At 40.1% G+C, this 13,563-nt stretch overlaps 1 non-coding gene across 1 annotated transcript; it reads left to right on the forward strand.

The window, feature by feature from the left end:
• The first annotated feature begins 265 nt into the window (after nt 1-265).
• LOC141645485 (small nucleolar RNA R71) lies at nt 266-372 on the forward strand. Its single transcript, XR_012544967.1, has one exon. It is a non-coding gene; the product is annotated as a small nucleolar RNA R71 (small nucleolar RNA).
• The last annotated feature ends 13,191 nt before the right edge of the window (nt 373-13,563 follow it).

The raw sequence follows: 13,563 nt of genomic DNA on the forward strand, positions 1-13,563 counted from the left end.
AACCGTTATTAGGTAATCGTTAATCAACTGATTAAAATACGAAGTATACCCTTGTGAACCTGTAAGAGATTTACAAATGTTATCACACTAATTTATGGAGGACACAGGCTCCAACAGTGAATTATGGACCGCCATTTCCTTAATCTTGTTCCAAGTTTGATTATCGTCAACTTCGGTGAACATATCATTTGATCCCATGTTGAGAATGTTTCTTGAGTCTTCATAAAGACCATTCTTAAATTGTTGTACCAAGAACCACTAGCCAAGTCCATGATGAGGACATGAGCGACAAATTCCTTTGAATCGCTCCCAAGCTTCATACAAAGATTCTTCATCCCTTTGCTTAAAACCCGTAATTTGAGTTCTTAGCATGTTAGTCTTTTCCGGAGGGTAGAATTTTTTGTAGAAAGCTAGAGCCAACTTCTTCCAAAAGTCAATTCCAAGAGTAGCTTTATCAAGGCTCTTCAACCATTGTTTTGCGGTGCCATTTAGAGAAAAAGGGAATAAGACCCACCGAATTTGGTCTTGAGCTACACCGGTTTGTGAAATCGCATCACAATAGTCACAAAAAGTTTCCATGTGGGAATGAGGGTCTTCACTAGGCATCCCCCCAAATTGGCTTCTTTCCACTAATTGGATAAATGCGGATTTTGCAATGAAATTTCCGGTTAAGTGTTGTGGTGTGGGAGTACCATTGGGTAGGTTCTCCTCGGTCGGTAGGAAATGTGATGAAAATTTAGGTATTGTGGGTTGATTTTGTGATTGATTTGGTGGTTGATTTTGTGTTGGGTTATCCTCACCTTCTCTTGCAAAAGTGTTTCTAGCAAGCCTTCTATTGGCTGTCAAAGTCCTTTCAATTTCGGGATCAATGGGTAACAAGTTACCTTGTGATCTTCTAGACATGAAAAATATCAAACAACTTGAAAACAATTAGAACAAACCTTGAGGAGTTTTACTTCCCCAAGGCAAGGAAAGACACAACTAATAACAATCTATGATAATCAAATCAAGTTAACACCGTCCCCGGCAACGACGCCATTTTTGGTCGGACTCACTTGGAGCTTAATTTTCGGTTACTTGTCGTTAGGAGCACCTTGACCAAAACAATATTTATAGCTTCACAAACAACTCTACTATTAGTAAAAAGGCAAGTAAAGGTCGGATCCCAAGGGACGGTTATTGATGTAGGATTTTCGATTGCAAGTAGCGGTGTCTAGGGGTGTCACAAATTGGGTTGAGATAAGAAGATCACTAAACTAAATAACAATTAAAGTAAACAAGAAAGATGATTAAAATGAGATGTAAAAAATTGATTAAAAGCACAAGGGTGTCATGGGGTCATAGGGGATTCATGGGAATTGATCATACAAACATATTCTCAAATTATAAGCAAGCAATTATTGTTGTGATAGATCGAGTTGGTTTATATCTTACAATCTTAGGAGAGTTTGGGTCCCGGAGCCGAATCGATTAGATTGTACAACACCTACAAGTCGACTTAATCCTCCCTACTCAACTATATGCATGGTCTAATGAGACTCGAGTTGGTTTATGTCTTACAAGTCTCATTGAAAAGGTAAGTGATGGGTAAAAAATGCAAGGATTCATAGGCTCGCATTTCATCAAACATAACATGTGCATAAGTTTAGATCACAACAAGCAAGCAAATAAATTATGAAAACATATTAAATTAAGCATGAATCATCTCCCATGTTGGTTTCCCCTAATTACCCATTAACCCTAGTTAAGTAAACTACTCACTCATTATCAAGTTTAACATGTTAACATGGTTGTCAATCATATTAACAAAGCAAAACGTGATGAATAAATGAAGATGATTAACAATAATTAAAATGGGATTAAGAGAGTTATACCTAATAATGATTCCAAAATAAAGCAAAGAATAATAGAAGTACTTGATGAATGATTGGAAGGTTGTCAATCTCCAATAATAACCCATATAATCTTCAATTACCCAAAATAAATGATGAACAAAAGAGAAATTAAGGAAATGAGATTTGTATTAAGACTTGATTAGAAGTTGATTACAAGATTAAAGAGAGATTAGAATGATATAAACTACACTAAAGATTGATAAGAAGAACATGATTAATCTAATTAGACTAACGGGGTATTTAAAGTGGGGATTAGGTACACAAATTAGGGTTTACTAAGGGCTTAAATGACGATTAAGTCCTTGAGGAATCGCTCCTCTCAGAAAAAGATGCGGGTCTCCTTTTTGCCGGTCTTTCAAAAATATGCGCATCTCTCATGATGCAAGAAGAGGACGTGTGGGTCTGTAACACAATCCGAGCGTCCAAGGGTCGGGACGAGTGGATTCTCAGGTGGTTGGACGGGCGGATTGCTTCTTGGACGAGCGTCCTGGGAGGCTTCTGAACGGGCGTCCCTATGGCAATGACGCTCGGATTCTTGCAGTCTTGGATGGGCGTCCTACCTGGTTGGACTAGCGGGTCTCGTCCCAACCTTCCTTTTCTTCTTTTCTTCTTCTTTTCTCCCAATAATCCTCCGGGATTTTGTTGGGAATGCAAGGATTTCTTCATCATTGCCCATATACTATAATATGTACAAAGGCCTTCTAGTCTTGTCTTCTCTTTGATGCTTGGTCATTAGATTCGATCAATTTAGCTCTATTTTGCCATGAAAATGCAAGGTTTGCACTCCTCTCCTACCAAGGAAACAAAACCTCAAAGAATATGCAAAACAAAGGACTAAAGATAGTAAATGACCCAAATATGCACTAAAAAGCATAGGAATGAGGCTAATTCGAGGACTAAATGTAACACCCCCTCATACAAAGGTGCCTTACCAGGACCACTGATGTGACCATAATTAGAGCACATTTAGCCCACGAATTAGCCTTGTTCCCATGCTTTTTAGTGCATATTTGGGTCATTTATTGTCTTTAGTTCTTTATTTTACATATTCTTTGAGGTTTTAATCCCTTGGTAGGAAAGGAGTGCAAACCTTGCATTTTCATGGCAAAATGAGGCTAAAGTGATTGAATTCAATGACCAAGCATCAAGGAGAGACAAGATTAGAAGGCCTTTGTACATACTATAGTAGATGGGCAATGATGAGAAAAGATCCTTGCATCCCCGAGAAAATCCCCAAGGATTTTATGAAGAAAAATGAAGAAAAGATGAAGGAACAAGACTCCCTAACAATCCGTGCGGATTGCCTTGAATCCGCCCGTCAACCAACCCATAATCCGAGCGGCTTCTCCAGAAGACGCCCGGGCAAAAGCTCCAGAAGACGCCCGTCTTCACCACTTGGACGCCCTGGCAGAGACCGCCAAATCCGCCCGTCCCGTGCTAAAGACGCCCGGATTCTCACACAGTCCCATTTCGTCTTCTTCAAGCTTCAAGGAAGGATGCACATCTTTTTCTAGAGACCGGAGTCTCCCTAGAGACCGGAGTCTCCCAAAAGAGACCGGCGTTTCCTCAACAAGGGACTTAATCGCCATTTAAGCCCTTAGTTAACCCTAATTCATACACCTAATCCCCACTATAAATACCCCATTAGTCTAATTAGAAGAGTATGTTCTTCTTAGCAATCTTTAGAGTAGTTAATATCAATCAAATCTCTCTTGAATCTTGTAATCAACATTTAATCAAGTTTTAATACAAGTTTTATTTCCTTAATCTCTCTCTTGTTCATCCTTTATATTGGGTAATTGAAGATTATTTGGGTTATTATTGTGAGATTGACAACCTTCCAATCAAGCATCAAGTACTTCTTTTATTCTTTGCTTTATTATTGGAATCATTAGTAGGTATAATCCTCTTAATCCCTTTTTAATTATTGTTAATCACTTTCATTTATTCATTATGTTTCACTTTGTTGGTATTATTGACAACCTTGCTAGCATGTTCAACATGATAATGAGTGAGTAGTTTCCATAGCTAGGGTTAATGGGTAATTAGGGGAAACCAACATGGGGAATGATTCATGCTTAAATTAATATACTTTCATAGTTTATTTGCTTGCTTGTTGTGATCTCAACTTATGTACATGTTATGTTTGATGAAATGCGAGCCTATGAATCCTTGCATTTTTTACCCATCACCTATCTTTTTAATGAGACTTGTAAGACATAAACCAACTCGAGTCTCATTAGACCATGCATATAGTTGAGTAGGGAGGATTAAGTCGACTTGTAGGTGTTATAAAATCTAATTGATTCGGCTCCGGGACACAAACCCTCCTAAGATTGTAAGATATAAACCAACTCGATCCATCACAACAATAATTGCTTGCTTATAACTTGAGAATATGTTTGTATGATCAATTCCCATGAATCCCCTATGACCCCATGACACCCTAGTGCAATTCATCAATTGTTTACATCCCTTTTAATTCATCTTGCTTGTTTACTTTCATTTCTATTTAGTTTAGTGATCTTCTACTTCAAACCCCAATTGTGACACCCTTAAGACATCACTAGTTGCAATAGAAATCTCATCTCAATTCCCGTCCCTTGGGATCCGACCTTTACTTGCCTCTTTACTAATTGTAGAGTTGTTTGTGAATTTATAAATTGTGTTTTGGTCTAGGTGCCCTAACGACAAGTAACCGAAAAATATAGTCCGACCAAAAATGGCGCCGTTGCCGGGGACGGTGTTAACTTGATTTAGATGTTCTTACATTGTTATTAGTTGCGTCTTTCTTTGCCTTGGGGAAGTAAAACTCCTCAAGGTTTGTTCTAACTGTTTTCAAGTTGTTTGATATCTTGAAAGATGGACCTTATAGATTGTTTTGTAGAGGACCACTTAAGTATACCTTTCTTCAAACATCCCATGCAAGCATTGGAAGCCTTGGAAGCAAGTGAGGCTAAAAATATGTACTGGGAATTGGAGGTAGAGCTTTTTGAGGCTCCTCTAGCTAACAAAGAACTCACTCATGCACAATCTGAATTAGTGCATAACATCCTTGTGGAAGCATGTCAACCTATAGAAGATAAGCAATCCATCCTAGAAGACATCTTACAAGCTCAAGAGCAAGAGGAATTTGTCATGAAATTCGAAGGCGATGACATTGATGAGAATGAAGAACAAGTTGAATATGCCATGAGAATGGAATGCCTAATGGAGATGGAGCAAATTCTCAATGAAACTCCAAACGAGGAATGTGAGGTACAAATCCCTACTCTAAAACCCCTTCCCCCAAATTTGAAATATGCTTACCTTGATGAATCAAAGACCAAACCCGTGACTGTTAATGATAGACTTGATGAGAACCAATTGGGAAAATTGCTTGATGTGTTGAAACAACATGAAAAGGCTATAGGTTATAGTCTAGATGACCTTAAGGGGATAAGCCCCAACTTTTGCATGCATAGAATTCATCTAGAGGAGGACCATAGACCTACCATTCAACCTCAAAGAAGATTGAACCCCCACATGCAAGAAGTTGTCAAAGGAGAGGTTATGAAATTACTTGATTCGGGAATCATATATCCCATATCGGATTCTTTGTGGGTTAGCCCCGTTCAAGTGGTACCTAAGAAAGGAGGTACCACGGTGGTGACAAACGAAAAGAATGAGCTAATACCCACAAGGAAGATCACCGGTTGCCGTATGTGTATTGACTATCGAAAATTGAATTTCGCAACAAGAAAAGATCATTTCCCCCTACCATTCATTGACCAAATACTTGAGAGGTTAGCCTCTAACAAATTCTTTTGTTACCTTGACGGGTATTCGGGATTCTTTCAAATCCCCATACACCCGGACGACCAACATAAGACCACCTTCACATGCCCTTATGGTACTTTTGCATATAGGAGGATGCCTTTTGGCTTATGTAATGCCCCCGCCACTTTCCAAAGATGCATGATGAGTGTCTTCTCCGACTACCTAGAGACCATAATGGAAGTTTTTATGGGTGATTTTAGTGTTTATGGGAAGGACTTTGACTCATGTTTGCATAATCTTTCTCTTGTATTGCAAAAATGTGAAGATGTTAGTCTCGTTTTCAATTGGGAAAAGTGTCACTTCATGGTCAATGAAGGAATTGTCTTGGGTCATTTAATTTCGGAAAAGGGCATCGAGGTCGATAAAGCTAAAGTTGAGGTGATAGAGAAACTCCCACCTCCCGTGAATGTTAGAGGGGTGAGAAGTTTTCTCGGTCACGCGGGTTTCTATCGCCGTTTCATAAAAGATTTTTCAAAAATAGCGAAACCCCTCACTCAACTCTTGCTTAAAGATGCCCAGTTCCATTTCACTGATGAGTGTGTTGAAGCCTTTAATAGAATCAAGGAAGCACTAATCTCGGCACCGATCATTCAACCTCCAAATTGGGAATTACCGTTCGAGATTATGTGTGATGCTAGTAACTACGCCGTTGGAGCGGTTCTTGGCCAACGGGTAGGAAGAGCTCTTCATGCCATCTATTATATAAGCAAGACTCTTGATCCCTCCCAAGTGAACTATGATACCACCGAGAAAGAGCTTCTTGCCATTGTCTATGCTTTAGACAAATTCCGTTCCTACTTACTTGGATCCAAGGTGATTGTCTTTTCGGATCACCGTGCTCTCCGACATCTCTTGATAAAGAAGGAGGCAAAACCAAGGTTGTTGAGATGGATTTTGCTTCTTCAAGAATTTGACTTGGAAATAAGAGACAAGAAAGGAGCCGAAAATATAGTGGCGGATCACTTGTCAAGGATCCGGTTTCATGATGAACATGGAGAAACACCGATCAATGACTCATTTCCCGACGATATCTTGATGGCCATTCAAACACAACTTGAAAGGCACATCACCCCAGGGTTTGCCGATTATGCCAACTATATTGTTGGAAGAGTACTCCCTCCTAATTTAAACCACAACCAAAGAAAGAGGTTCCTATTCGAAGTAAAGAGGTACTTTTGGGATGACCCAAACCTCTACAAAGAGTGTAGTGATGAGCTCTACCGGAGATGCATCCCTCAATGGGACGTCCAAGGAATCTTGGAAGGGTGTCACTCATCACCCTACGGTGGGCACCATGGAGCAAGGAGGACCATTGCAAAAAATCTTCAATCGGGCTTCTATTGGCCTACAATGCTTCAAGACACAAGAGAATTCATCATTCATTGTGATGCTTGTCAAAGAACGGGGAATATCTCTTGGAGGAACGAAATACCACAAAGGGGCATTCTAGAGGTGGAGATCTTCGATGTTTGGGGGATCGACTACCAAGGTCCGTTTGTGACATCCAATGGGAATAAGTACATCCTTGTGGCCGTAGACTACGTCTCAAAGTGGGTGAAGGCAATTGCCACTCAAATGATGATGCAAAAACGGTCACCAAACTCTTCAAGAAAATAATCTTCCCAAGATTTGGAGTTCCTAGAGCAATAATAAGTGATGGAGGAACGCATTTTCATGAAAAGAAACTCGCATCTCTTTTGACCAAATATGGTGTTCAACATAGGACCGGCTTGGGATATCATCCTCAAACAAGCGGTCAAGTTGAAGTTTCGAATAGAGAGATCAAGCAAATCCTTGATAAAGTTGTGAACAAGACCCGAAAAGATTGGAGCACAAAACTTGATGACGCTCTTTGGGCTTATAGGACGACCTATAAGACTCCCATAGGAGCCTCCACTTACAAGTTTGTCTATGGAAAAGCATGCCACTTGCCAATCGAATTGGAGTACACAGATTTTTGGGAAATCCGAGCACTTCACCTTGATCTCAAATTGAGTGGTGAAAAGAGGATGATTCAAATTCACGAGTTGGAGGAATTCCGACTACAATCCTACGAAAATGCTAAGATCTACAAGGAAAGAACAAAAGTGCTCCATGACAAGAGGATTAAACAAAAAGCCTTGCACAAAGGGGATAAAGTCCTTCTATTCAATTCCCGCTACCGACTCTTTCCGGGAAAGTTGAACTCTAGATGGATGGGTCCCTATGTGATAACCGAAGTTGGAAAATATGGGGATTTTGAAATCAAGGCGGAAGATGGAAGCAAGTTCAAGGTCAATGGTCAAAGGTTGAAGCCATACTATGAGGGAGCGTTTATTGGAGAGGTCGAGGTCACCTACCTCGGGCCTTCTCATCCTTGAAAGAACCATCAAAGGGAGAGTTTGGTGGATTCCTCCCTAAACCACCACTTGTAAATATACTAACCCTCTAACTTGTATTTATAATTTTATTGCATTCCTTTAATTATAAACATAAACTTTTTCCATGAGAGTAAGTGAGGGAGGGTCACTAACGAACTTTGAATGAAGGAAGGAACCAATCTTCAAGTGTGGGGAAGCATAAGTCAAAGTCAAGGAAAACAAAGAAAAATCCGCAGCAAGGAACCCGAGCGTCTTCCCTGGAATCCGCCCGTCTTGCTGCAATCCGGGCGTTTTAGGCAGAATCCGTCCGTCCTTTTAGGCTGTGAAATTGAAATTTTGGGACTGCTGAAGAATCCGAGCGTCCTGGCAAAGAAGACGCTCAAACTGAGTAATCCGCCCGTCTTTGCAAAGAGACGCCCATCTTTTGCCAGTGCATTTCAAGAAAGGATAATGTCTCAGAATCCGCCCGTCTTTGGGAAAAGACGCCCGTCTCCTTTCAGAAGAATCCGAGCGTCTTCGGGTCAAGACGCCCGTCTTGGCGGCGTCATATTTTTGGAAAGTTAACTGTGACAGAATCCGGGCGTCTTCCCACAAAACCGCTCGTCCCGAGATGCTTGAATCCGAGCGTCTTATGCTCGAATCCGCTCGTCTTCCTGCGGTAAATCAACCACTATTTCTCCTATTTTCTTACACCCCACCACACATTTTGTGACACATCACCCTTCCTTCCACTTGTATTATAAAACCACCTCCTTATAACTCCAAAGCATATCCCAATCACTCTTTTACCCCACAAAATAAAAAAGCCCTAATTTTCTAGGGTTCCAAAGACAACATTCAATCCACAAGAAGCATCTTTATACTTTAACAAAATCAAAAATTCCAACTCAACAATCAAATAATGCCACCAAAGGGATCTTCCTTTAGGGATAGGAGAAGACCAAGGGTAAGATGAAGCTCTTCTACCTCCCATATCAACACATTAAGAAGGGAGCATGAAGAAATTGTGGACCTTACAAGACTTGATGATTTCTCAAATGTTGAATTCGTCAATGATGTGCAAAGACTCGTTTTCCACCGGCTTCTTCATAAGAACATTCTCCCTACTCAGTTTTTATGTCATGATACTTTAAGGAAACTTGGGATTCATCACCAAGTGGAAGCTCTTTTTGAGTTGTTTTGTCTTTCTACCCTTTTCCACATGCATGAGCAAACTTACCGATCCCTTGTGCTTGAATTTTTAAGCTTCTTGAAGATTACAACCTTGAATAGAACAATATGCATAGAATTTAGGTTGGAAAGTGTTTCAAGAATGATGACTCTAGTGGAATTTGATAATGTGCTTGGTCTAGATGTCTCGCCTACCCGGACATCAAAACCAAAGAGATATAGTGTTGCATCCTTATGGAGGGCCATGACCGGCCGAGATTTCATATACATCAAGGAGGGTCTAACTTTCCACATTCAAAATCCTATTTTGAGACTCGCTTACCGGTTCCTTTCCGGCACTCTACTTGCTCACCGAGATCCGGCAATAGTGAACGAACTTGACCTTGTATTCATGGAGTCTTATCTCAATAACCAAGGAAGGGGCGGGTACCGCTTCAATGCGCCTCTTGTGCTACTCGAAAAATGGGCAAAGTTTAGGAACGGTGATGATGATGGGATGAGACACATTGTTAATGGAGGGCTCATTACGAAGATTGCAAAGCATTTCAATCGAAGATTCAATGAGAATAATGAGTATGCTCCTCTTTCCGGAAATACAAGGATAAATGAAGACCTTCTTCTTATTCATCATCATTGGATAACCCTTGAGGGGGTTGATAAAAGGATCAAGTGGATAACGAAAGGAAGCGATCCAATCTCCCTACCAATGATTGGCCTACCAAGAATCTCACCAAGAAGAGGACCTTTATCACCAATCACATCCTACCTCATCCCTCCAAACCCAACCCTAGCAAGGCAAGCACCACCACCTCCAAATCCCCAACAACAACAACAACAAGAGCAACAACCTCAAGATGAGAAAATTAAAGTACCTCCCTACCCATTTCCTTACCAGCCGTACAACCATCCCAACCACTTTATCCTTCCCCGTGATGACTTTGTAACGGGAATTCTACAAGATTTGCACTTCCGACAATATGAAGCTACCGTGGACAATTATTATGCACTCTACCCTCAATACCACGATATGATTCAAAGGGGAAAGATTAGTGAGGAGGGAGGATTTCCCTCTTCGGCACAAATGGATTTACTCTTCCCCAATTCGGAGAGAGCAAATGAAGGGGCAAACGGGCAACAAGAGGAAGGGAGCAACAATTCTTGCGGAGGGGACACGGTGGAGCTTGGAAGTAAATAGGACGAGTTCATGGACCCAAATACAAGTGATGCATCCAAGGAAATATGGGGTAGTGATCTAGAGGGAGATGACTGCGATCTCTGGAGGATCTCTTCATAGCTAGATGGAGCGGGCGTGAGGCACCCATCTCAAGCTTAAGTGAAGTTTCCTCATCTCCTCTCTTTAGTTTCAATTTTCATGAAAGAAGTTTATGTTTTGTTAACTTGTACATTATTTGACTTTGTCATGGTTGGAGAGTCCTAGCAACATAGAGTACTAACACCTCGGCCCCATTGAGGTGTTTTTATTTCATTGTTCCCACTTTTGAAAATCCAAAATGACAAATTTAGTTTCATGCATTGCATATTGTGTGCATGAACTACCCCAACTTTAGGACATTAGAAATAATGTCTAACTCGGTTTGCGGAAGTACAAGCATACGCAACGGGAGGTAATCTAAATTACGCTCTCCGTCATAAACAAAAACTCATGCATCATGTAGTATATAGATTAGTATAGCTTGCATTTAGAGTAGAATTCATGCATCATGCTTGCATGATTTCCCATCATTTTGGCCATTGAGTAAAATGCCCATATTAGTGTGGGGATGGGGAATTCTAACTTAACTTTTATTTTAAAATCCAAAAAATCAAAAAATTTGAAAAACCATAAAAATTTAAAAAATTTGAAAAACCAAAAACAAGTTCATTTCCTTTGTAGTGTAGTCATGTATATATTGTTGTATATATTGTATTTGTTCTATCCTTGTTCACATTGATCGACTACGCCACATCCGAGACATGAGGATATTGAAAACCGCATGGTATGATCTTTCCAATCTCCTTTTTCCTCTTTATGTTAATGACTATGTGGCTTTATTTTGATTGATGCGGTATAACGATGTGAACATAGGACTTGCATTTAGTTTATATGTCATATTAGTTGGTAGAATCATTTGTATTAGGATGTTTATATGGTAGTTGCATCATGGCATGTAGTTGGGAAGCTTGACAAGTGTATATAGGCCCTAGTAGATGCTTTTTCTTCTTAAGACTTTGCTTGTTAGAATACTTGTAAAACACCCTAGGATGTGTCATGCTAGTATCCTTTGACCCATGGATTAAGGCCTAGTCAAGAGTACCTTGTGGTGTAATAACTCCTTGGCTACCGTTTATTCCAAGGTGACCCTTGAAACCATGCATGCATCCATTATCCATGTTCTACCACATTTTTGTCATCAAAGGGAATGGGCATAAAAAGAAATCAATTTGAGTTCAATGAAATGAAAAGTGAAAGAAAGTTTGCAAAATGCATCAAATGAAAAGAGGAGCAAAAATAGAACTCCTAAAGCTTCAAATATAAGCCACCCTCACAACATATGGGGTGAATTTGAAAATGTTCAAAAGAAATGCAAAGAAAAGTTGAAAGTTGTCAAGTGTTGAAATGCCAAAAATCAAAAGAAATGGCAAAAGAAAGTGTTCTCAAACGTCAAATGCCACAAGAAATTGGAGGGAAAAACAAAAACAAAAGCAAACTCCCAAAACGAAACTCAAATATCTATTAATCCCTTTATCCATCGTATCCATTTTTGTGCATGGTAGAGAGGGGATGACCCTTCTTCTTATCTAGGCAAGAGGGGGAATTCCGCGATCCTCCAATGTTTCTAACACCATAGGGAGTCTACTCTTGACAAAAGCATTTAACGATTGAGGACAAAGGTACCCTAGCTTGACACAACTTGGAGGTGATTTATTGGTATCCTTCTAGGCTTAGTAGTTTGAAGAAATTGCATCTATGAAGGAGTGTGTACCCTTGAATTACTTCCCTTGTAGATAATTTCCGCCACTTAGATGAGGAAAGTGGCTATTCTTTTGTAGATGCATCCATTATTAGATTTTGTGTGCTTAATGTTTGGATTTGTCACCATTTTGGCAAGACCCACGTTGCCATGCAAGAAAGCATCCTACCTCATGGTTGTCTTGTTGTGAGTTGAAGGGGCGCAGTGAGACCCGCTAATTTTCTCATATCGGCTATGTTATTAGGTTAGTTTAAATAATGGTCCTAGTCTTTGTCACCTCTTTACTCGGGACGAGCAAAGGTTCGGTTTGGGGATATTTGATGTGACCATAATTAGAGCATATTTAGTCCCCGAATTAGCCTTGTTCCCATGCTTTTTAGTGCATATTTGGGTCATTTATTGTCTTTAGTTCTTTGTTTTGCATATTTTTTGAGGTTTTGATCCCTTGGTAGGAAAGGACTGCAAACCTTGCATTTTCATGGCAAAATGAGGCTAAATTGATTGAATTCAATGACCAAGCATCAAGGAGAGACAAGATTAGAAGGCCTTTGTACATACTATAGTAGATGGGCAATGATGAGAAAAGATCCTTGCATCCCCGAGGAAATCCCCAAGGATTTTATGAAGAAAAAGGAAGAAAAGAAGAAGGAACAAGACTGCCTCACAATCCGTGCGGATTGCCTTGAATCCGCCCGTCCACCAAGCCACAATCCGAGCGGCTTCTCCAGAAGACGCCCAGGCAAAAGCTCCAGAAGACGCCTGTCTTCACCACCTGGACGCCCGGGCAGAGACCGCCAAATCCGCCCGTCCCGTGCTAAAGACGCTCGGATTCCCAGACAGTCCCATTTCGTCTTCTTCAAGCTTCAAGGAAGGATGCACATCTTTTTCTAGAGACCGGAGTCTCCCTAGAGATTGGAGTCTCCCAACAGAGACCGGCGTTTCCTCAACAGGGGACTTAATCGTCATTTAAGCCCTTAGTTAACCCTAATTCATACACCTAATCTCCACTATAAATACCCCATTAATCTAATTAGAAGAGCATGTTCTTCTTAGCAATCTTTAGAGTAGTTAATATCAATCAAATCTCTCTTGAATCTTGTAATCAACATTTAATCAAGTTTTAATACATGTTTTATTTCCTTAATCTCTCTCTTGTTCATCCTTTATTTTGGGTAATTGAAGATTATTTGGGTTATTATTGGGAGATTGACAACCTTCCAATCAAGCATCAAGTACTTCTTTTATTCTTTGCTTTATTATTGGAATCATTAGTAGGTATAATCCTCTTAATCCCTTTTTAATTATTGTTAATCACTTTCATTTATTCATTATGTTTCACTTTGTTGG

Source organism: Silene latifolia, chromosome 2 (genome assembly GCF_048544455.1).
Source record: "Silene latifolia isolate original U9 population chromosome 2, ASM4854445v1, whole genome shotgun sequence".
Taxonomy (NCBI): Eukaryota; Viridiplantae; Streptophyta; class Magnoliopsida; order Caryophyllales; family Caryophyllaceae; genus Silene; species Silene latifolia.